Source organism: Ciconia boyciana, chromosome 1, assembly GCF_034638445.1.
Source record: "Ciconia boyciana chromosome 1, ASM3463844v1, whole genome shotgun sequence".
Lineage (NCBI taxonomy): Eukaryota > Metazoa > Chordata > Aves > Ciconiiformes > Ciconiidae > Ciconia > Ciconia boyciana.
This window is the reverse complement of record NC_132934.1, coordinates 90104244-90127137: the sequence shown is the minus strand read 5'-3', so window position 1 is coordinate 90127137 and position 22894 is coordinate 90104244.

Below are 22894 nucleotides of genomic sequence, written 5' to 3'. Positions count from 1 at the left end.
ACCAACAGTGTGGTAATGAAATGGTGGGTTTAGTCATACAGGTGGCCTGGGAATCTTCCTATAGGGAAGGTGGCTATAGGGTTCCCTGCCTTTTCTACCAGAAAAGATTTTGCCAGTGCAGCTAGCTTCGGCATCCATGGTAGCATGGAAGTGCTACTGCTTGTGGAGGTTCTGCCTGTAGAAGGCCCTGCAAAGCCAATATGAGGCTCCTGTGCTGGGGCTTTTGCTGGGATACAGTTGTCATTGCACAGTGGACCTTTTTAATTCCCCCTAGTATGTACTTGTACAAGCTTTCAAGAGCAGGTAAGTGCTTTTCACAACCAGAGCAACTACGTGCTGCAAATCAGGGTGTACTTCATGTTGGTGGTTGGGTGCCCCCTCCCAATGGCAGCTTTTGGTTGGTCACTGACACACGTGGGGACCATGCCACGTCCTCAGCAACCAGCACAACAGTGCCTCTGACAGCTCGGCCTCTCTGTGCTCGGTGCTGAATAGCTTTGCCTCCATCCCCAGAGCAGCTGTTTCACTGGCCTTGGAACTTCCGTTGACCTCACAGGTCCCCGCTCAGATTGCATGGAAAAGAAACATCCTTGAAACCATGTATGATCACGTATTACTTCTGTTGAGGGCACAAGTGAGAGTCCCTGCCCTGAGATGAGAGTTTTCCAGTGGTGATCTGTGCAAACAGACATGCTTTGTGCAAACTCCTGTACTGGTCTGCTTTCCACCTGGGGTCTGAACAAGTCACATCTCTACTGCAGAAATGCAGTTGCAAATACAAACTCTCCTGATGCATACAGACCAAACACTGACTGTCTTTTTGGGTTCCCAGCTCCAAATTATGACTTTTGAAGTTCCTGGCAAAATTTATTCTGAATTCATATTCTAAAAGGGCAGAAACCGTTCATGCATTTTCTTGTTCCAGAAAAGGCAGAAAAGCTTTGATGACAACCTACCGTTTAACATGCTGCTTTTGCTCAGAGGGTTTCTTACACTGAAAGCCAGGTCTGATGCTTGCTTAGCAGTGTGAAAATGTTGTATTATGTGGTTGTCAGAAAACCATGATGAGGCTTGTCCACTTGGGAAATTTTACTGACATAACTTCTTTGACTGTATGAAATATGCTGGCGTAGCTCAACAGATGATAGATACGACCACATATTATATGTCATTCCTTAGCTAACAATACCGTGCAAAGAACATGTTGTGGGCAATACCCTGTTTTGATGCTTCTGGCCTATGTAGACAGCGGCTTCCTCAGGCTGCAATCAACTCCCAAGATTGCACAAAGGTTATGGACTGCCTCCAAGCTTCCAGTTGGGGACCACTGTTGTGTATAAGGGTATAGTAATAGCTAAACTATATAATTACTTCTGATCACATTCACATCAGGGACTTTAGGACCAGGCCTTCACTACATCTGCTATCAGTTAAGGATGGATGATCTTTTGCTTACTGAGCTGTGTCAGCAAGTCCCTGCTGTCTTGTACATGGAGAAGTTAAAATAAACTAGAACTGGTAGTTAGCGTAAAGTGTTTTGCTGTGCAATATAGCTGTGAGCTACCTTGAGAAGGAGTTTCTTAATATAGACCTTGCAAGAGAGTGGCCAACCAAGAGAGTTTTGCAGCTAGCAGCCTGTAGTCAGCCTCACCAAGCACCTGCATGAAGAAAGGAAAAGGGTTTTGTGGTCTGAAGGGCAGCAGAGGCAGGTCCCAAACCAACCGAGTCCTGCAAAGTCCCAAGCAGAGCTCAGATCCATGCAGTGAGCTGTTTGATAGCAAAGCATTCATGTCTCTTCATGTCCCGCCTGGTCCTCCCTGCCCATGGACACCTTGCCAGCTTCACTAGCCGTTGGGGGAAGCAGCTCCCAGCAAAGAGAAGAGAGATAGCCCTCTTGCACACCACTCAGTCCCAGGTCACTTAGCCTGACCAGCTCCATCTGGACACCATCAGCTCCAGAGATGGGCAAGACAGAAACACAACTAAAGTAGAAAAGTTAAGACACCTTTTTTTGCTGCAAGGAACAAGGAGACTCTCGTCTTTCACGTTTCCTTATGCGAGAGGGCTGATTAGGAAAGGGCAAAGCTGGGAGGCTGAGTGCCCCGGGTGTAACCGAGATCGGTGTTGTGCTAACGAGGAGCTTTGCTACACACGGCACCATTTGTTATCACGCGGTTTGGCCAGGCTCCTGCTACTCAGTCGGTCATGCAACACCCTCTCGCTCACATTAATGCCAGATTGGGTTCCCGCCACTGCTCTCCCGCTGTTTTTAATCATGTGGCCACCGGCCAACAACAGCTGGGGAAAAAACTACCCCTTAGGTTGGGTGTCAGCTGATCCTAACTAAACCACAGAGCTCTCAGGACAGGGGGGGCGTAAAGGAAAACAGCTGAAATGGGGACAATTCATGGGAGACAAAGGATGAAGGTCAGAGGCTTAAAAGTGCAAGAACAGGGAGCCAGGAGGGAACACCAAGCAGAGCCCCACCATTCGTGCCCACCTCTCCCTGCGAGCATCCAAAGTGTGGGGAGAGCAATAGTCACTGTGGTTCCCCCTCTTCATCCTCCTCCTCCTGGGGCTGCGTGTGGTCAGCCTGACCAAGGCCAAGAGGAGGCTGCCAAGGTCTTGTGACATGGTGGGGCCGCAGGTGGAGAGGGTGCGAGTAGAAAGGTGGGAAGAAAACCACTTAGCCCTTGGGGGAGCTGGGAGAGGGGCCAAGGCATGCCAGGTGAATGTGTGCCAGGGTCTCTCTCATGCTGCAGAAGGGATTTGTGTCCGGGGACCCCATAAACCATGCTGTGACCATGTCTGTGCCTGCTGCTTCTGCGGGGTGTGGAGTTGGCTCATGGAGCAAGCAGTCCTGCTGGTGTCCTTCCACATCTTCTGAGGGTAAGGGCTGGCTCCATTTAGGGGCTGGGAAAAGGAAGCAAGTGGAGTCCAACCACTTGTAGTCCAGAAAGGCTCTGATTTTGGTGACACCTGCCAGGACTGTCCTCTAGGGTCTCTCTGCCATCTGCACACAAGAGGTGGAGGATGCCCAGTGGGGAGTCACCAAGGACATCCCTCTCTGCCCCTTGGTGGTTGCAGGAGACCTGGTTGCTCTGAGATGTTCACTCTGGGCTGGAGAGGAATCAGTGGCAGAGGCAGGCCTGAGCAGAGCATGGAGCTGGTGTCCCTGGGGATGGCAAAGAGCACAGGTGACGGGACCCATGTGGCCAGCGCTCTTGGCCCCGCTGATGTGGGCAGGGGAGGCTGCCATGTAGGTGACCAGACAGTCTCCATGTGCACCAGGTCTTCTGGGTGAGGAGGAATGCAAGAGCCACGAGCACGTGCCATGAGAAACACTTACAAGCCCAGCTCTCAGCACAAGCCCCCTCGCCTCGCTGTGCAGAGAGGCAGAGGTGATTCAGAAGGTCCAGCCTGGCAAGGCCAACCCAGAGGCACTTGCTGTACAGAGTACTGCTGTAGCACTTGTACTGTGGTGGTATTTTTAGGGGCAATGACACCTGTGTTCCCAGGCATACAGACACAAGGTCAGTCTGACCCTGGTATTCCTTCCTATTCCTTGGCCCCAGGCAGTTCTCCACACAGGCCGCTGAATTGCTCACCAGCCTCCTAAGCGTCCCTAACAATCCCCAGTGTCTGCACACAGGGGCTCGGGAGCGACATAGGCCACTGAACAAAAGGACAGTGTGGTGGGTTGACCCTGGCCAGCTGCCAGACGCCCACCCAGCTGCTCTCTCACTCCCCTGCCTCAATAGGACAGGGGAAGGAAATAAGATGAAAAAAAACCCCTCGTGGTCAAGACAGTGACAATTTAACAGGAAAAGCAAAAGCCGCACATGGAAGCAAAGCAAAAAGAGGAATTAATTCACTACTTCCCATCGGCAGGCAGATGTCCAGCCACATCCTGGGAAGCAGGACCTCAGTACGCGTAGTGGTCGCTTGGGAAGACAAATGCCATAACCATGAACACCCCTCCTTCCTCCTTTTCCTGAGCTTTTATTGCTGAGCACAATATATGGTATAGTCATACGGTAGAGAATATCCCTTTGGTCAGTTTGGGTCAGCTGTCCCGGCTGTCCCCTTCCAACCTCTTGTCCACCCCCAGCCTACTTACTTGTGGGGTGCAGGGAGGAGACAGACAAAGCCTTGTGCAAGCATTGTTCAGCAGTAGCCAAAACACTGGTGTGTTAATCAACCCTGTTTTAGCCACAAATGCAAAGCACAGCAACATATAGGCTGCTGTGAAGAAAGTTAACTTCCTAACTCCATCCCAGACAGACCCAGTACAGACAGGAGGCATGTCTTGTCTCTTTTGTACACACACTTGCAGCTGCTCACCTTTTTTTTTTTGCACACTCTTGTCATCTCACTTGGACTGGGTCTGCCTCCCCAGTGATACCCATTTCTTAAATGCCATCGTGTCAGCTCCATCATGTATACAATGAACCATTCTCTGATGTCCTCAACAACCTCAGGAGTGCTCCCTCTCAGAGATGCCCATTTCCCTCGTGCATGCTACCACGAACACCTGCAAATGAGCCATTACACACATTTGTCACACATTACACACGGGTGTACACCCATTTGTTCCTACCACAAATACAGCTCGAACATGAATCTGAATCTCTGCGCTGGCAAGCTACTTAGCTACCTGAACTCTTAACATAAACTAGACTGACTGCACTGGTGAGCAGCACCTACAATAAAAATCACGTTAGCTTCCCTTCTGGCTTCCCATCCAGACAATGTGGCAGCCTGGGAGTCACGTTAGGTCAAGAGGTGTAGAAGTCTGAACTAGCTGCAGCTGCCTCAAACAGCTCTGGAATGATCTTTGCATTTGTTCAGTTTTGATCCTGCTTTAATAGGCAAGAGTAACTGGTTTATGGCAGCAGGCAGAGTCCCTGAGAAACCCGCTGCTAGAGCAGACGCTTGGCTTTGTCCGGGCACCTCATGCAGAATGGGGACTTTGTGTTTGCTTTTAGAAGATAACTAATTCATATAGGAGGTTCATGAATATTCAGCTTGTGCTTAGGGTTGGGGAGAACAATCCCTAAAACAAAGAGGCAAATTCTTTCACCCTTCATTTGGGGGAATGCAGTTCTCAGCCTACCGGCTGCGAGTAGCCCATGGTCCCTGTCTGTCACCGTAGGATCCATTAATGACCCATGTTTTGCCAAGCCTGAATGTGCATCACTTGCAAAAAACAGATGCAGTCAGTGAGGGCTTGGAGTTAATGTTTCTGGATGAAGGAGAGTTTGGAGGTGAGTCCAAGAGCATAAGGAGCCAGGCTGAAGTCAGTCAATCTAGGTGTTGTAGCCTCTGCTTTTGTCCCCCTTCTTTGGCTGTACCTGTCCTGGAAGCTGTAGCAGAGAAGTCTCCCAGCAGCGTGGACATGGCTTTTTCTGCATAGCTACTGTAGCTATTCCTCCTTGCAGGGGAAAGCAACCAGTGAAGACTTTGTCTTCACTGAAGAGGTTTGTCAGTAGCATGCTATTCCCAAAGTTGTATATGGCCTCCTCCCCCATTTTCCTTGCACAGCACACATTTAAGAGCTTAGACTGTCAAGGTATTGATGCTAACAAACTACTAATAAATAATTATTGTACCTTGTTTGTCTATGTTCAATGAACCTGCGCATGCTGTGAACTCAGATACTCCTTCCCAGGCAATATGCAGCCGATGGGCAGGAGTTTGCTACGCCACAGTGACGTGGGTACATATCTAGGCTCTCGTATACATACTCCTCCATACAAAGCAATTGTTGATGTTGTTTGCAGGAATTTCCCAGTGAAGTAAGCTTTCCTGGTAGAAGTGAAATAAGCTTTCCTGGTAAAAGTGCTCTTTTGCAGCATAACTATACCTACACTTGGGCTGTTACTGCTCTGACAAAGTGCTGTCTTCTCTCCTCTTCCCAGCCCCCTTCCAAAGTGATTACACTGGTAACATTTTTAAGTACAGTCTTGTTTCGCTCGTCTTCACCCCCACAAGAACTCTCCAGACTCCTGTAACTGTTCCAAGTTGTCCAACCAAAGCGGTAGAACAAGTTGGGTGACCACGGTGTGACTGATGGCCACCCCACAGCAGGGAAGGCAAACAGTCGGGGCTGGAGCTGGGCAAAGTGAGCACTGCTTGCACCAAATTACAGCGGTGTTACTTTTGTGGATCTCTGGTCTGGTCCCAAAACTCTGCTCCAGCAGTGGCAGGTGAAGAGGGTTGCTGGAAGTGCTACCTCCTGGGTGTGCAAGGCACCTGCCCGGAGATGCATGTGCTGGGCAGGAGGGTCTGTTGGACCTCGTCTCTGCTGTATTTTCCCACTTGCCAGGAAATGTGTGCAACACCAGCACCCATCGCCAGGCCCTCCTCCATACTTCCACCCATCGCCTTTCTTTTGCGAGGATGTCTGTGTGCTCCTTTCTCCCCTTCCCTCTTTTACCCCAAGATCTACACTTTCTCCTGCTCAGCTCCGGCTTTTCCCCCTGCCCCACACTGCAACCCTCCTTCCCCCTCCATCGCCATTCCTCTTTTTGTTTTGCCAGGAGAGAAGCCGTTCAGGCTGTCCACCTGCTGACCAAGGAGGAGGAAGAGGGACGAAGGAGAGACGTGGTCAGTGGGCAGCAGGACCTGGCGCAGCATAACCGCATGCTGCCTTTGCCCCGAGCGAGCGGTGGGTGATGGAGAGGGCTGTCACACCGGTATTGTTGTGTTGGCATGGCAAAGGTAGGAGGGAGGAAGCAGGGGATGGGGGGGAAGGGACTTGGAACTTCAGCTGCCTCTTTCTCTTCTCACCTCCTCCGGTTTATCTGGTGCCCTGTGGAATTTATGAGCCTCCCCCCTGCAAAGGGCTGTTGTACTTCAAGTCACAGAGTGCCTTCCAGCTGGGTGATAGACCTCGCATCGTTCGGCCAGCTAGCCCGCCCTTTAACAACCTCAAAGTGCTTAATGAGCAATAACAAACTTTCTCCCAGCAACGGATTTGGGAAGACTGATTATCTCTGTTTATACAAGTGGGGAAACAGTGTCGATCCAGTCCAAGTCTCTGTGGTGGAGCTGAGCGACTGATACAGCCCACGATTTCTCATACATTATTCTGAGACTGCTAATGGTCCCTTGTCCTTTCTCCCTCTCCCTGCTCAGCTGGATATTTGCCCAACTTAGGGAGAATAAGGACATTAACTGTTGTCATTTGAAGAGGCAGAGAACAGGTAAAGCAGAGGAGAATGGGAGTGAGTCCAGCAGAAGTCAGCCAGAAAAATCCCATCTCAGCAGCAGGACTTGTCATCTAGGTATTGCTTTTCAGGTAACCCGGGTGAAGGACCTTAGGAGTGTCAACCTTATCTGTTTCTCGTCTCATTGCTATAGGTGTTGTGAAGGGGACAAGAGGCATGGTTTGAGAGGACATCACCCCTGTGACATGCAACTGGAAAACCACAGCTTCCAAAGCAGTTCTGCCAGCAATGGTTTTTACAAACAGAGCAGCCCCTCAGTGAAGTCCCAACACCAGCAAGCATGAGGGGCAGCACCCCACCCCATCACCCTGGGTCAGATCACTGATCAGGGTCCACCTTCCCCCCTCCTCCAGGCAAGGTCACGTGTGGGATGGGCCCCAGCAGCACCAGGGCAGCCCTGGCAGCAGACTCTTTCCAAGCACTGTGCCTTTTTCTGATTAATGTGACACAGCTGAGAAGCACTGGGAATTAGAGATAAGCCCCAGTACTGGGAGCATGTCTTCTGCCAGCCCTGTAGTATGGTGGGAGAGGCAGATGAATGCAGAGATGTGGATTTCACACCCCCTGTATAAGGTTTGAGGCATCCGCAGCTCTGGAGCAGAGAGGTGAGACCTGAGCACCTGGGGATGTGGCAGGCTGACCAGAAGCACTCTGAGGACATGGGTAGGTGCTGATGCAGCCACCTGCATGCTGGGTGAAGCACCAGGTGCCCCAGCTCCTGGGGCAGGTGCAGGACTGCAAGGTATCACGTGTTGCTGGTGGCTCCGTGCCCCTTGCCAGCTCAGCCAGGGGTGGAAGGACACACATACCTCAGGCAAGCAAGGGTGCCTGGCAGGTATGGCTTTCTCCGTGCATTACCAGCCCAGCCTGCTTTGCCTGGGGACCTGGGGTGGCTTTGCTGCACTGGTACAAAATGCAGCTGCACCAGTGCTGCTGCGTGCTCCCCAAGAGCACCGGGGCATCACCCTGCAACGGTCCCTTTCCCTAAGCAGCCTGAGGGCCCCATCAGTCTGCTCCTCCTCTCTGTCTATGCATGTACAGTGCCTTCAGGCTGTAGTAGGTAGCTGTAAGACTGTTAACTCCTTCCTCCCCATTCCAAGAGGGAAGCGCACAGATGCAGTCACACCAGGCAGAGCTCCCATGCAGCTGAGACCCAGACTGCTGGCCTGACAGGAGTGGCCTCCTCTACATATCACCTGGCACTCCAGATGTGTCAGTCTTCCTCCTGGATGCCAAGTTTCAGTGGTCAAGCTGATACCCATGAGATTCAGCTCTCTTGCCATCACTTTCCTACATGTGGTCTCTCAGATTCTCAGACAGGGACACATAAGCTGCAAACTTGTTGGGTTTGCATATATTTTGCTTTTATATACATATAATGTGAAAGGCCTGTTCTTCAATAATCTCCAACACTGCTGTACTGACATCCTCTCAGTGGGATTTGCAACAGGATAGCTGATGGACTACATGTTTCTTGGATTGATTTCAGCTTGCCTTCCTTGTGGCTCTGCTACGGCTTCTCTGGTTACCACGTGTAGGTGGCTGAAACCCAGATCAGTAATGCACACCATGCCTTCTGCTGCCTGTGCTTGCGGGAGAGCAAGAAGGAAAGCCACCTGCAAAGGCCCCTCCACCTCTGCCACCACAGAGGAGCCGTGCAAGCCTCGGTGCTGAGACCTGCAACTCAATCCATGGGCACGACCTTTTTGGTAAATCAAGCCAAGTGTCCCAAGTTTCTAATTCTCCTGCATTATTAATTTTAAAATTAATTAGTTTTGCTCATGAATTAATGTGGGTCAGCCTCTGCTTATGGGCCCATGTGCTCATTTCAAGTGTAAGCTTATCCAGAGTTTGGAGATGGCTAAAGGCAGGATCTTGGCTTAGTCTCTTTTTTAAAAAAGACCTTATGAAGTTATGACCCAGGGACAAGTATCCTCATAGATGGATGGGACCCATGTTTCAGTTTTGTTCCTATTCCCTCACCAGGGAAATTGTTCACTCAGGGCCATGGGGAATTTTATGTTAGGGTCAGAATTCAGACTAAGTTTGCATTATAACAGGTTAAAGATTCTGAGACATCAGCAAACACTTTAAGAGAAAGCAGTGAGCTGGGCAGAGGGCTCAGAAAACACAGCTTCTGAGGAACATGTGATAGAGTCCGGCGTGTTTTCCTCTGGATACAACAAATGGGGAGAGACCAGAAAAACTGCACTTTCATAAAGCTGGGATGCATTATTCTCTATGTCCACAGAGGCAAGGCAGGCCTGGCTAGATTTACAATAAGGTTGATTTATGGTAGGCATTGGGGAAATGTTTTCAAGGGTTGCTAGTCCTCCAATAAGTACCCACAGCCTCTGCCGCTGGGCTACCACCCATCAGTTCTTAAAAGTCTCCGTAGTTTGGGCAGGGTGGAGTAGGTATTCTTGATCCTGTCCCAGAGCAATGGGTGGGTTAGATCAGCATGAGCTAATCAGTGAGGCAATTGGGTACGGCCCATGGCCTTTTTCCTTGCAAGAAGGTGGCTTTTGGAGCATGCATTCAGTCAGTATCCCCTTCACTCAGCTGTGTGGGGCTGGCTGACAAGAGCCAGAGATCTCCCTGCTGTACCACTGCAGGAGAAAGCATGGGGGCACCTTGTATACAAGTGCATGGCCCAGCAGGGAACTACAGTTTTCCATTTAGGATGTAGCTGGAGTTTCCTAGGCTCTGTGGTGAATCCTCATCAATTAGTACACGGTGTTTTAGACTTAAGTATGGCTAGAAGAGGGGCAATGCCTGTGCAGCAAAGCTTACAGCTTGATCTTCTTCATGGTTCAGCTCTAAACCCTACCCTTTGGATCAAACTTTTCTTTCTCTTTCAGATTTAGGGTAGAAATCTAGTCTCATAGTCAGACTGGTGTAAAGGTCTAGTAAGAGTGAGTAACATCTCAGCTACACAGTGCTACGGACAGAATTAGGTGCAGTACTTGGACTACCTTTTTTATTACACTACAATCTTCCTTCAAGGCATTCCCTTTTATAGTGGCAATGACCCAGTTCATCCTCATTAACTTGTGTGGACTGACAACAAGGAGCTTGGCTTTCCTGCCCCAACCACATCAAACAAACAAAAAAAAATCCTGCATCAACAGAGGCACAAGCACTACTTGCCAGCAGGAACCAGAGGTGTAACCTGCATCCACTTGCACAGTTGTTTTCCACCTCAGCCTTCTCTGACCATTACATTTGCTAATAGCATTGCATCGGTGAGAGACCTTTTGCAATCTACTGCACTGTGCCCGAGCAGAGGAAATGAGGCTCCACATGGCACAACAGGAGAGTGGAAATTTAAAAAGTTAACAGCATGAGGTGGAGTACCAGTTATGCCCAGGTCCCTCTGCAGTCCTGAAGACCTTCAGGTGAAGAAGGGGAGCTGACATCTTTCCATTGTGCTCCAGCTTGCCACAGCTGCCTCATGACACCCTGCCTGCAGTCCCCATCTCTGATCACACACTGGTCCTTGTTGTGCTGTGATTTTTTTTTTTTCCCTTCTCCCCTCTCCGTCTTATAAGATGATTTCAGGATTGTTAGATGGCCACAGATCATGAAGGCACCCATGTTTTGGTGTCAAGGACTCTGGAAGCACTGCTAGAATCTAGCTTCCCCCTGATATACTGCTGCCTGTGTTGGCAACATGGACAAAAAGTATTTCCAAAACTCAAATGCAGAGCAGACTCCCTCCTTGGAAGAGCAGTAAACAAATCTCCCCTCTTCTTTTACCCAAACAATCCTTTTTTTTTTCTTTTCTTCCCCCCCCCCTACTTCTCAGGGGGTTATGCCCTTTTATCATCCTGTCTGTTCTCTGTCGCCTGGGAGAGGCAGAAAACCCAACATGACAGATCCATCTTTCTTAGGGTGGAAGTTCTCCCAAAAGCCTTAGCATATTCATGAAATCCAATACCTCAGAGAACCACCCACCTCACTCATGCTAAAACAATTTATTGAAAGATCGCATGAAACAGTCTGTTGCACAACTCTCAGAACATCAAATAACCCCCTTATTTATAGTATATACACTTACAACAATAAACTTCCCTTTTGAACTGCATTGGCCAATACAGATTTAAAAGGCTTTTTTCCTTTTAATCAACATCTCAATTTGTTGTTTAAGCATTCAGTGCTTTGGCTTGAGAGGAGCTGGTCTCCTGACTTCCTGTAGGACTAGTTGATTAGGTTTGCAAAACTTTCTGTTTGCTCCGCTGTGGTTCTCCAGGAGAAGATGGTACTGCTCCAATTTAGTAATGCCAGCTTCTTGCTCAATACGGTCAGCTTGCATCAGGGAAGCCTATGTTTTGAGTTTGGAAGTTTACCTGGGAAATGTTGCCCCAAAAATGAAGGAAGAAGAAAAAGCATATTTCTTCAAGCTGTTAAGCAAGATTTAAAAATATCTGTAAAATTCCAGAGACTCTTTCTGCAATAGCTCCAGCCTGTAAAGGCCAGCAGCAGAGCATTAACCGCTTGCAAGCAGTCCCCTCCATGCCCACCGCAGCTCCTTTGGTCAGTCAGCTGAAATAATGTTTCTGCCAGTGCCCTGGGCACTAAGTCAGGCCCCAGAAGTAACATATTTCTCTTAGCTCCAAGCTGGTGGCCTTGGCCAAGGGCAGCTGTCCCTTGGCCAGATTAAGTCCCTCCATGATGGCCAAGAGAGCCAGGCTAGCTCAGGCTGGGTGGCAGGTCCTGGCCAGGCGCAGCGCCTGAGCCACCCCGGTCCTGCCGTACCAGCGGCACCCTGAGCCCATGCAAGAGCCACCGCAGCTGATCAGCTCGGGGTGCACTAAGCCAGGAGGGGAGCCCTCTGCCCCACTCCCCTGGTCCTGCTGGGGAGCATGGCGGTTTTGGCTTCTCCATCACCCAGCTTGTTCCAGCCCCCTGTTATTTCAGCTAGGGAAGAGCGGACCCCCTCCAGTTCTTCCCCAGTCTTTTCCATCTCTCCATTGCTGGTGACTTCCTCAGGGCAAGGAAATAATTTCTTTTACGCGTTGGTACAATACTTCGGGAATGATTTGCATGCTTTTATGGGTGGTGCGTGCCCTTGCCTGGAGATGCAGGAAAACAGGATTGCATGGGCGTGACGTGCACTAGCTCTTCAGAACATACCTCGGGGAGGCCGTCTGGTGAGTTTGGCAATGCCCTTGGAGAGGCTTGTGTGCACGCTGTGAGGGTAATAAGCTGCTAAGAATGAAGACAAGGCTGGTAGTGTTTGTTACTGGCATCTTCCTACTCATCGGGGCATAAGTAACAGAGAGGAAGCTCCCACTGTTAATGTAGGAGCTGGAAGCAAGGCAAAGCTTTCTCATCTGTCCATTGGGATAGACTGGAGATGACTCAGGCTGTTTTCCTCACTACCTCTTTGCAATATATATATATATTTATATATATTTACTTCAGTGAGATCTTATTCTTAAAATTTCCAGGTGTAAGTATTCCAGAGGAGCTATCCCAGCAAACCTTCCTTGTGGGAGTACTTTTACTGTCACAAGAGAGTCCTGTTAGTTTAGCTGATTTCGATAAGTGAAACAAAATTGACTATATATTGGCAAAAAAAGACTTATAAGTTGATTCAACAGCATTTGCACAAAGGTTTTTGCCATTATGGAAATTTCAACTTCTCTGCCAAAAAAAAAACAGGGGAGGGGAAAGATGTTCCTTAACAATATTGCTATTCTGGCACAAGAAAAGACTTTTACAGACCTGCCTTAAAATTAGTTTTCCCAGGTATTCACTCAACTCATGATTAGCCTCTCCTCACTAAACACTTTCAATGTAACTAGAGACCAGGCTTGAAACAAGCATCCAGCAGTCCTCCTGAACACTCATATATAGGAACCAGATCTGAACTCTGACACTGAGCCCTCAAACCAAAATAAAATCCTCAGGCTCTTTAGAACTGGGAAAATTCAGCTCTGGAAATGCTCAGTCTGGTGTTTTTTGCTTTTATCTGCAACAGAGGAATCTGCTGGATTTGAGCATTATATCAGAACATCTTGAGGCTTAAGGGTGGATCTCAATTATGCAGCTCAGGTCTATCACTAACCATAATGGGCTCTCTGCATTGTTTCTTGAGGACATGCCCGTGCAGACAATAGGTATGTGCTGGCAAGCCAAGGTCTAAACGTATCTAAACACTATATAATCATTTAAAAAAGCACACTGGGGGACATGGAGCTGGGCTGCTGTACTGTGTGTACTTGGCAGATACCTGTGCACTGCACAGAGCAATGTCATTTTGGGGGCAAAGCACTTTCTCCTGGGACATGCTATTCCTCCAAGCTGCTCCCCTGGTCTACCGTCTCACTGTAATTGCCTCTTGGAGTGCTAGATGTTAACATTATGGCCCCAGGGAACGCTGCTTTTTCAGCAGCCTGTGGGAAAGAACAAAGAGGGAGACAGGAGAGCGCCGGGAGCAAAGCACAGCAGTAGGTACCTCACTCTTCATCAGGGGAAAACCCAAGCTACAAGTCAGCAGATTTACCACAATTTCAAGCACTGCTAAAATTTCATTGCAGTCCTGGTACAAGTAAGTGTTGCATGAAAGTAAAGCTGCACTTGCCCAAAAGCAGCCAGTGCCAGAAACATATTGAAAAGAACCATTAGTGTCCTGGTGAAGAGCTGGTATCCACCTAAGCAGAGGCTGAGCTTTTAGGTTAGCCTGGAACCGGGATCCCAAGCAGAATATGGGCAGATCTTATCTCTGCTATTAACTTTCCAAGAAGCTTAGGCAAGACAAGTTTTGGTGCAATTCACTGCCCCTAACTTTAGCTTATTCAAAAGTTTAGGTCTTTAAGAGGGCCCAAGTTAGTGGAGAAACATGGGGACTTCCAGAGTGACTTACCTCAATCTAGCTTCGGTGGCGGATGTCGGTAGAACAAATTGCTCTTTGGAGAAGTGCTCTTTAGTGGGTATGGAAACAACATGAATCCAACCCTTGCCCCTCCATGCTGTGTTTCTTTCTGCCTCCTGTACAATGTAGATAACGGCACAATGAGGCTCTTAGTGTGGGACTACACTTGGAGATACAGTTTTCCAGCTGGGTAAATCCACAAGTGGCTAATGCAGTGCATCAAAGCGGCTATGAGAGCACGAGCAAGCTCTCAGAAGGGTGTACCACATGCATCTCTTGTTACTCATGGCAAATGGACAGCATCCTCCCCTCAGCATGCATTGCCTTGGGCAGCCAAGGGAACCGATGCATTATAAATCCATGTGTGTTCCGATGTGCATGGTCTGCGCTGCTGTCAGCTGCCAGCTTGTACTTCAGACTTCTTCTAATTTGATTAAACCTAGGACCACTTTTTCTTAATCTAGGTGTAATCCCTCAGACAGAGCCTATCACAGCCTCTGGCCAATGTGCAACTCTTTTAGCTAGGGCAGCCAGAAGCGCTGCCCAAGCGTGTTATGGCTGCACGATAGTCTGCCTGGTACAATGGGGTGGAGATGGGTGGCCCGCATCGGGAAGAAAGGACCTGCCACCCTGTTCTCCTCAGCAGCACAGAGGGACTGCCGAGGTGCCTTGCTGGTACAGGGCAGTGCCTGGGGCAGCCAAAAAGTTATAACCCAGAAGCACGTCTTGACAAATAACTCAGAGCAGCCTTTTGGCCATCTCAGAGCAGGGCTGTAAATCCCCTCAGCCTGCAGAGCCCCAGGGTCAGAGAGGGTGGAGGAAGAAATGGAGCAGCATCCTCCCCAGAACTTTTCCTTGGCGGCTGGCTCTGGCCTGCCAACAAGCACTGTGTGGCTTGCATGCCTGGAGGTGACAACGTGGGTCCTTCCCTGGTTTGAGCCTGAGCCACCACTGCTCTGCACTAACTTTTAGAATGATGATGAGCTCCCTGCTGCTCTGGTTTGCAATCAGGCCGCAGCTATGCTCAGCGTCTGGTCGCTCAGGGGTGCTAGGCTGATGATGTCCAGACATGCTCCTGCAGCTATGTCGTATGTCCGTGCCCATTCAATCCCTTTCTTTGCAACGCATGCTGAAGCTGATTAAGTATGAGAACCTCCATGTACTCTGGTCTTTACACAGAGTAAGCAGCAATACAGACACCACTTGCTAGGACTTCACTCTAATTTTCCCCAGTTGAAAGAAATTAATCCACAGTAAAGGTGAAACTGCAGGTTTATGCAGGTTCTTTCTGAAACTGTAGGGGAACTATATCTTGTCCTTCCCATTGCAGTATGCAGCCATCCCCGGCTTATTTAAAAAATGAAGCAAACATATATGCATGCATTTGTGTGAAACTCTGCTGGAAAAGATCTCTGGGCTAGCACTTGTCCTTGGCACCAGAAATCCCAGGTAATGCCACTGAAGGAGAGGGGGTTAGGCTGAGCTCTTGTGACAAAGGACAGAATGGATTTCTAAGTATTTGCTTTTAAAGAGATGTTATACCTCTCCACCATGCAGAGGAACCCATCTCAAGAGCTCAGTTACTGCTAGTCGAGGCTGCTTTTTAGGCTCTCTTATCTGGGTTCTGAACACATACACACAAAATTTTTAAAATGACACTTTGGTAAAAGCCAGCAACCTTGCCAACTATGCCTGTCATCTGAGTTCTCTCTCTCTCTCTCTCTCTCTCATAACAATTATCTTCTTGTAATTAATTTCCTTATTTTTTCCATGGAGTACTATTACAGAGTGTTGATAAGCAGCTCTTTTATTTTGCCCCAGAACAGTGATCAGTGCAAACAGGCAGGTTTTAAAATCCTTGAAGAGAAAGATGTTCTGCAAACAGAACTTGTTACTGAATTAAAATTGTGTTGCAGATAAGGAGGACTCATAAACTTGAAGCAAAAATCTATAGCTGGTCAGTGCTTTGCTTGCTTATGCCTATTTGAGTTGCTCTGGGCAGTAAACACTCTGGGAATACAACACATCCTCGGGCTATAGCCCATCTGCATAGAACAATTTTGCTGCTGAATGTGCATTTCTTACTAAGGCTAACTCCTCATCTCAAGGCTATAATGATACTGATGCACTCACACCATGAACTGCAACCCACTGTTCTGGCAGTTCGTTTGTTTTATTTCCCCGCCACAAGAGCTGGAATGAATTGTATTTGTTGGTGAAGCTTATTTTTGCTGGCTTTCTGTCTCAGGCAGTGGAGGATTTTATGGAGCTATCTTGTCTGTTTCAAAACCTTTTTTTAATCATCCTTTTTCCCAGCAGTTACATTGTCCTGAAATAGCCCTGTATATAAACACCAATCATGTGTATGTGCTTCATGTTTCCCAGGGTACAAAACTCCTTCTACAAAACACAGTTTAGAACTACTGTGAGCCCGCACCTTCTGGCCACCAGGCTGGCTGGCTGCAGCTGGTATAGCTGACATCCTTGCTCTTTCCTAGACTTCTTGTGCATCTCAGCTAAGGAGACAAGCAATTTCTCTGCACGTAACCTCCAGGAGTCACGAGTACTTCTGAGCATCAGGGATTAGGACCATACCCAGACTGTCCCAAATCCAGACTGGGCTGAGACTGGGGCATTTCCTAGCGCCTTCCCCAGCTCTGTCACTTCTGCAGGACCCCAGGGACATCCTATTTGAGGCCCTACCTCTGTGCCTCAGGGAGACAAGAGCATTTCCTTACTAATTGCAGGTGGGCAGGATGCTTTTCCTAACAGCTGTGAAGCACCTGGCCATTATAAGCTATGGGACCCGTATAGGAACTATACTCAATTACCAGCAAATCTGGGGGCTCCTGGCTCCCACGCTGTGGTGGCAATGCTGGTTTACGGCAATGCTGCCTTGTGCTGGCACTGCTGTTTGTGCGGACCTGAAGTGAGAGCAGATCCCCGAATAGGAGACTCCAAGGAAAAAAAATGGGGGATGCTCTCTGTGTGTTTGTTTCAAGTGGGATCGGTTCTCCAACCTGCTTCACAGTGTTTGTCCACAGCACTTGGGCCAACACAGCTGCTGGGAGAGATGGGAAGTGCCAGGGCAGCAGAAGGAAGGGACAGGGGACTATGGTGGTGAGGCAAAGCTTTTGCCCTGCTAGTGCTGATGGATGTTGTAGGACATCCAGGCACAGTCCCAGACTCCTGAATGATGAGATTACTCTCCCTCTTTCTTAGTGAGACATCCTTCAAATGTACCTGCGGGATATGCCTTTTTTAATTTTGGTTCCCTCCTTACCGCATGCTGCTTTTTAGACAATTACATAGAGGAACTACTAAAATGTCTGCTCTGTAGCGCTTGCCTTATCACAATACCTGGTTTTGTAGCTTTTTGCAAAAATCTTCATGGGGCTGGATTATCCCAAAAGTGAAGCTGCACAATGACTGACTCCATTTCAAAGCCCAATACTTTCAAGCTTTTCTCTATAATCCTGAGGCTGTATAGAAGAATTTTCTTGGTTCAGGGGAAAAAGAAAAAAAAGAAATCGGTACTACTTCTAACCAACAACTAGCTCCTTCCCAAATCTCAAGCATTCCCATGCCAGTTTGATAACTACTAGCAGGAAAATGTGTCTGGTGGAAGACCCAGAGTGAAAGTCTGGGCCTTGAGAAGAGGGTCCTAATCCATAACCTATTATTGTGCACAGCACTTGCCAAGAGAGCCCACGCAGTGAGGTAAGGTTGCACCATGCTCTCTCCTTCATTGAATAAAAAGTGCCTGCTCTGATGAGAAGCAAGTCCCTGATTCAGCAAAGCGCTTAAGTGTTTTGATGAACCAGGGCCAGACTGAACATCTTGTGCAGAACTCAGTTGTCTAGCGAACAATATCAAATATTTTATTGATGGATGCAGACTTAAATGAAAATTAAAGACATGGTTATTTAAGGCCGTAGGTGCCCAAACTCATATTGTTCATTTTTTATTGTATTAAAGTAATAATTTGTACGGGAACAGGAGCAGCCACCTCCAGAAAATCCATCCCTGTCATGCTGGGAAGAATATTCTCAGTCCTCCCCCAGCACCCTGTCAGTTTGATGGCTTATGTAGCTTGCTTAGAAAATCGTCACATTCAGGCTATTTCAGATCAACAAGTTTCAGCCGTATCCTCTCTTTTCCTACCAGGAACGCCCAGCTTTAGTGGCCCTATTGGCTGCGTAAGGTATGGGGAAGTGAGGCATGGCCTCCTGTAGGCCAGGTAAGATATTAGAAGGTATGATCGACACAGTGGAGCACCACTAGACAGGTCTCAAGATCCTGCCGTCACTCTTACTTGGCCGTCGGTCAATAGGCAGGGCGCTGAGCTCCGTGCTGACCTTGGTCTCTGAGGTTGCAGCCAGCAAGGGTCCCTGTCAGCCTGCTCTCCTCTCTCTAACACCTCCGGCCGTCCTGCTAAAAGGGGCTCTTGAACTCAGAGAACATTAATCTCGGAAACGAAGCATTATGGCAGGTGAAGATAAACCTCAGTCTATTAAAGCTGGCTCCCTCTCATTCATTGTGCAGCTCTTCACCTGAAATGCTGGATGCAGCAGCATGTTTTAAATGAAGGCTGCACCACAGTGCATGCAGACAGGTGGAGAGAGCAGAGGTTGGACTTTGACACATCCTGACTTCGGGGTGTTTCTCTTGGGAAACGTCATATTTTTCTAACGCAAATTTTTTAATGGAAAGTTATCATTATCTTTCATATGTTTGAAAACTTATCTGTGGCATAGTAAAATGCCAAAAAGAATGTACCTGTTTCTCATATGGCAACATATACTTTATTCTCTCTCCTTGTCCACCCTAGAGCAACAATGTTCAACTCCCTTTTACTTATCAGTAATACACCCACTTGCCCTCTCAGCTAGGAAAAAAGGCAATGGAAGTATGGAGAAAGAAAAAAAGAAATCTGTCATTTTTCACCAGCTTGTATATACTTGGATGCAATCACCTCCCTGCCATGGAATACAGGCAGGTGCAAATGGGGGGAAAGGAAAAAAAAAAAAAAAAAGAGTACATGCAGACATTTTTTGGCTCAACCCTATGCTCTTTTAAATATTCCCATACAGCCACTAGTGCTCAAACTATTTGCAGAGAAGGCGTAAGTTACGTGGCACGCGGTTTATCTGCTCTGGAATGGCAAAGTGCACACACAGATATACACTGTGGTTCCAGGGAGTCTAGGGATTTCAAAGCTGCTTTATCTCCCAGATAACTCACTGGCAAAGAAGGGCGAATTAAAAACAGTGTTGGTAACTAAAAATGGAATTATAGATTATGATTATGGGCTTTAAAAAAGAAGTGTCACTTAAATACATGTTACAGTTTTGTCCAGAGCAAGAGTTTTAAACCTTTTTTTTATTATTTGTGGATTCCTAAACATTTTTCCTGAAGAAGTGCAAATCCTTGAATACTGTATGTGAATCTGTTGGCGATGGTGTTCTTTTCTTGTTCTGACAGCATCCCCCCCTCCAAGTAGTCTTTGTGGATTTGTGAAGCAGTAGTAAAAATCCGTCTCCTAGCAGTCGGACAGGAACCACGCTCTCCTAAATCCCACACATTGATCTGATTGACTGCATGACTCTTGTAAGCCTCCACCTCCTCTCCAGTAAAACAAAAAACCCACAGTTTTTAAGTTCTCAGGCTGAGGCACTTTGAGCTTACTCTTGAGAAAGGCTGAGCAGCCAAAGTTCCCCCCTACGGAAGTGCCAACCGCACAGGAATTTTGTGCAGGCATAGCACTGAGGCACTCGAAATGACGGGAATGCTGCGTATTTCTGCCCTTCACCTCTGCAGCCTGCAACGCCATCGCTCTGAAGGAAGGTAATGCCATATACGTGCAGCGGCAAAGGCTGGAGCCCTAATTTTTACAGGGCCTTTGAGGAGTCTTTGTCATGTTTTTGCAACAGTATTTGAATGACTGACTTGAAAGGCTTCAGAAAAATGCAAAATACTGTCAAAAATGCAAAATGTTTGTATCCCTCAGCCAGGGGGAGGAGAAAAGCACAGGAAGAAGCTTAGCCAAGCCTGACTGGGTGTAGTGGATCTTGATCTTTGCTCACCCCGTAGTTAGATATTGTCTCCCCCCCTCATTTAATGGAGTCACAGCCTTACCTCTTAAAGCGATCTCAATAAAGGCAGGGGACAAGACAGCAGGGGGTGTGAGACCTGTAATTACAGCCGTAAGGTCGATAGAAATACAGTTACATACCATCACCTTGTCTTCTCCAGGTCCCCTCTTAAGGAAATTACCCTTCAAAAAGCACAAATCCCTTTTGACCGCCTTCCTGAACCACACTGATAGAGACCTCATGGTGGAACACATCTCGCTTTATCTGCACTGCTGCCACTTTTGTTGCCTGCTTTAGTCTGCTGTAGGTAACATCCTGTAGCCATCCTCTGGAGGCTCTTGAGATAAGGTACAAGCAGATGAGGGAAAACAGCTTATTTGGGCCCAGCTCCATTCTTTTTTTTGCTGAGTAAGTGGGAGCCTCTGTTGTGAAGGGCACTGTACTGTCCACAGGCAAGCTGCCCCAATGTGTACATATTAACTGCCACTGAAGAAGTGGCTGCAGTTTTCAAGGTGAAAGCCAAAGCGTGGCTCTTGTTACAACACATGCAAAATGCTGGTGAACGTGGGAGATGTCACAGAGGGAAAAACCAGGTGGGAGATGACATTCTTTCCTATTCCGGGTAGTATCCACTGCTGGGAGCTAACATTCCAGTTTTACCAAGAAATGCAGCCCTAGGCTGTGTCAGTTGCAAAGGGATAAAGAAGATTTGCTTCTCTGTGTCAAGCTACACGCAGTCTGTTACTGGAAGCAGGAATATGCCTGAGCAGAAGCTGTCATATCTAGCAGCAAGAGCAAAGGGCTTTCAGACCCTTGGACTCTTACCTAGATCCTGCTAAAGCTTTTCTGCATGCCTGCGTTCCTCCTCTGTGACTCTGTTTTCCCATCCCTAAAATGGCCCTAATAAAACTCCCTGCTGTAAAGCACTCTCAGCTTCTCAAAGTAAAAAACGCTGCAGAAGGGCCGTGTGATGTCCACAGCAGCAGGCATTCACATAACGCCTTGCACTGTTCACCTAAGGCCCACCCTTCTTCCATCTTTTCCCATGCTACCTACCCCTGGAATCCGACTGCTGTTCGGATTGGCATCCACCCACAATGGCATCGCAAACAGTGAGTGAACTGAAGGGAAAAATGATGTATTGCTGCAAATCTGCAAAATAACGATTCATGATTACTCCTGGGATGGGGACACACAAGCCAAAGAGCAGGAATTTTCAGGTATTAAAACCTGATTTGGATCTGACCTGCTGACAGGAGTGAAGTTCGCTGTATGTTATCTCTGCTTCTCTCAGTTGCCCCGCCAAGGTATCAAAAAGAGTTTGTAATTGCTTGTAGATACTGAAAACAGAGCTCTCCTGATTTTTCTTAAGCTAATCTCTCTGATACCTATTACGGGAGGAGAACACAAGTACTCTACCCTCCCTGGCTGGTTTGACATAATAACATTTCCTTTGACCCGTATGGATTTGCTCTCTGTTTAAATCACTGACACTAATAGAACTGAGACGCGTTTTTCTCCTGAACTAGGTCTGAGTTTACGGCACCACAGTTGCACACTACAGTTCCATGTTGTGAAGAAATAGCAACGCGTCAACTATCCCAAGGCAAAAGATGGATCAAACTGATAGTGTGCCAACCCAACTACACTGTTTATGTGGCACTTCAAGGGGAAACATGGCTCAGAGGTTGTCTGGAGGTCTTATTTTAATGTCCTATTGATGATGCTTCACTACCACATAGGAAGAAACCCAAGTTTGGTTCAGTGGATTGCTCTTAAGGAGTGAAATGCTGTGAAAATGAAATGAAATGAAGGCTCTGAAATTTCTATCCAGTTCCTAATGCCTATCCCCTTCTCCCCGCCCACTGGCAAGAGCCAGGCCTTTCATGGGAAGTTTTAAAAGAAAACCTCAAGAATGAGTAATGAGAGCTAACTGAGAGCGCTGCCTCGGGGTCAAGACGGTGCAGCTTGGGAGGGAGACAGCTGCCCAGGTGCCATGTATTTTCTAGGTAAACCGAAAGCTTCAGTCTCCAAGTCTATCAACGCAGTGCCAGATCTAATAAAGACTATCAGAGGCACAAAATGGAGCTTATGCAGATAACTAAAGAAGTGTCTCTGAAATGCTGGCCTGTCGTCTAAAATTGCACCTGAGATCAGTACTGGTTTTTACTTTAAAGGTTACTACATTCAGTCCCAGTAAGCACCTCAGTACTGAGCGGGTCAAGCCATCTGTAAGTCCAGCTGGAATCCCAAAGATGGAGCGTCCTGCACGTCCACAGGCGCCAGACCCATTGGAAGCTCTAAAAGCAGGTCTAGGGCACAGCGACAGGGCCAAGCTCCACTAATGGTGTGGTGCCTCCACCACCTTTTAAAACACTGTGATGGTTGTAGTGGCATCCCTTCCCCTCACATAGACGGGGCTGTGGGCAAACAGTTTGATGAGCAAGCTCTTGTCCAGGACGTTTAAGGCCTGAATTCAGTCCTCTTCTCCCGCAGAGGAGTTTCAAGCCCTGCTTAGCAGGGAAGTGCCATAACTACGTTCCTCCTCTGCAAGAAAGTTCACAGCTAATTTTTGGGGCCCTCGGCAAGTGAAGCCTCCTGTGGGGAAGAGGCTACTGAAACACTTTCTCATTACCAAGCTCATACAGGGTCCTGGAGGTTCTACTAAGAGGTCAAGAACAAAAAAG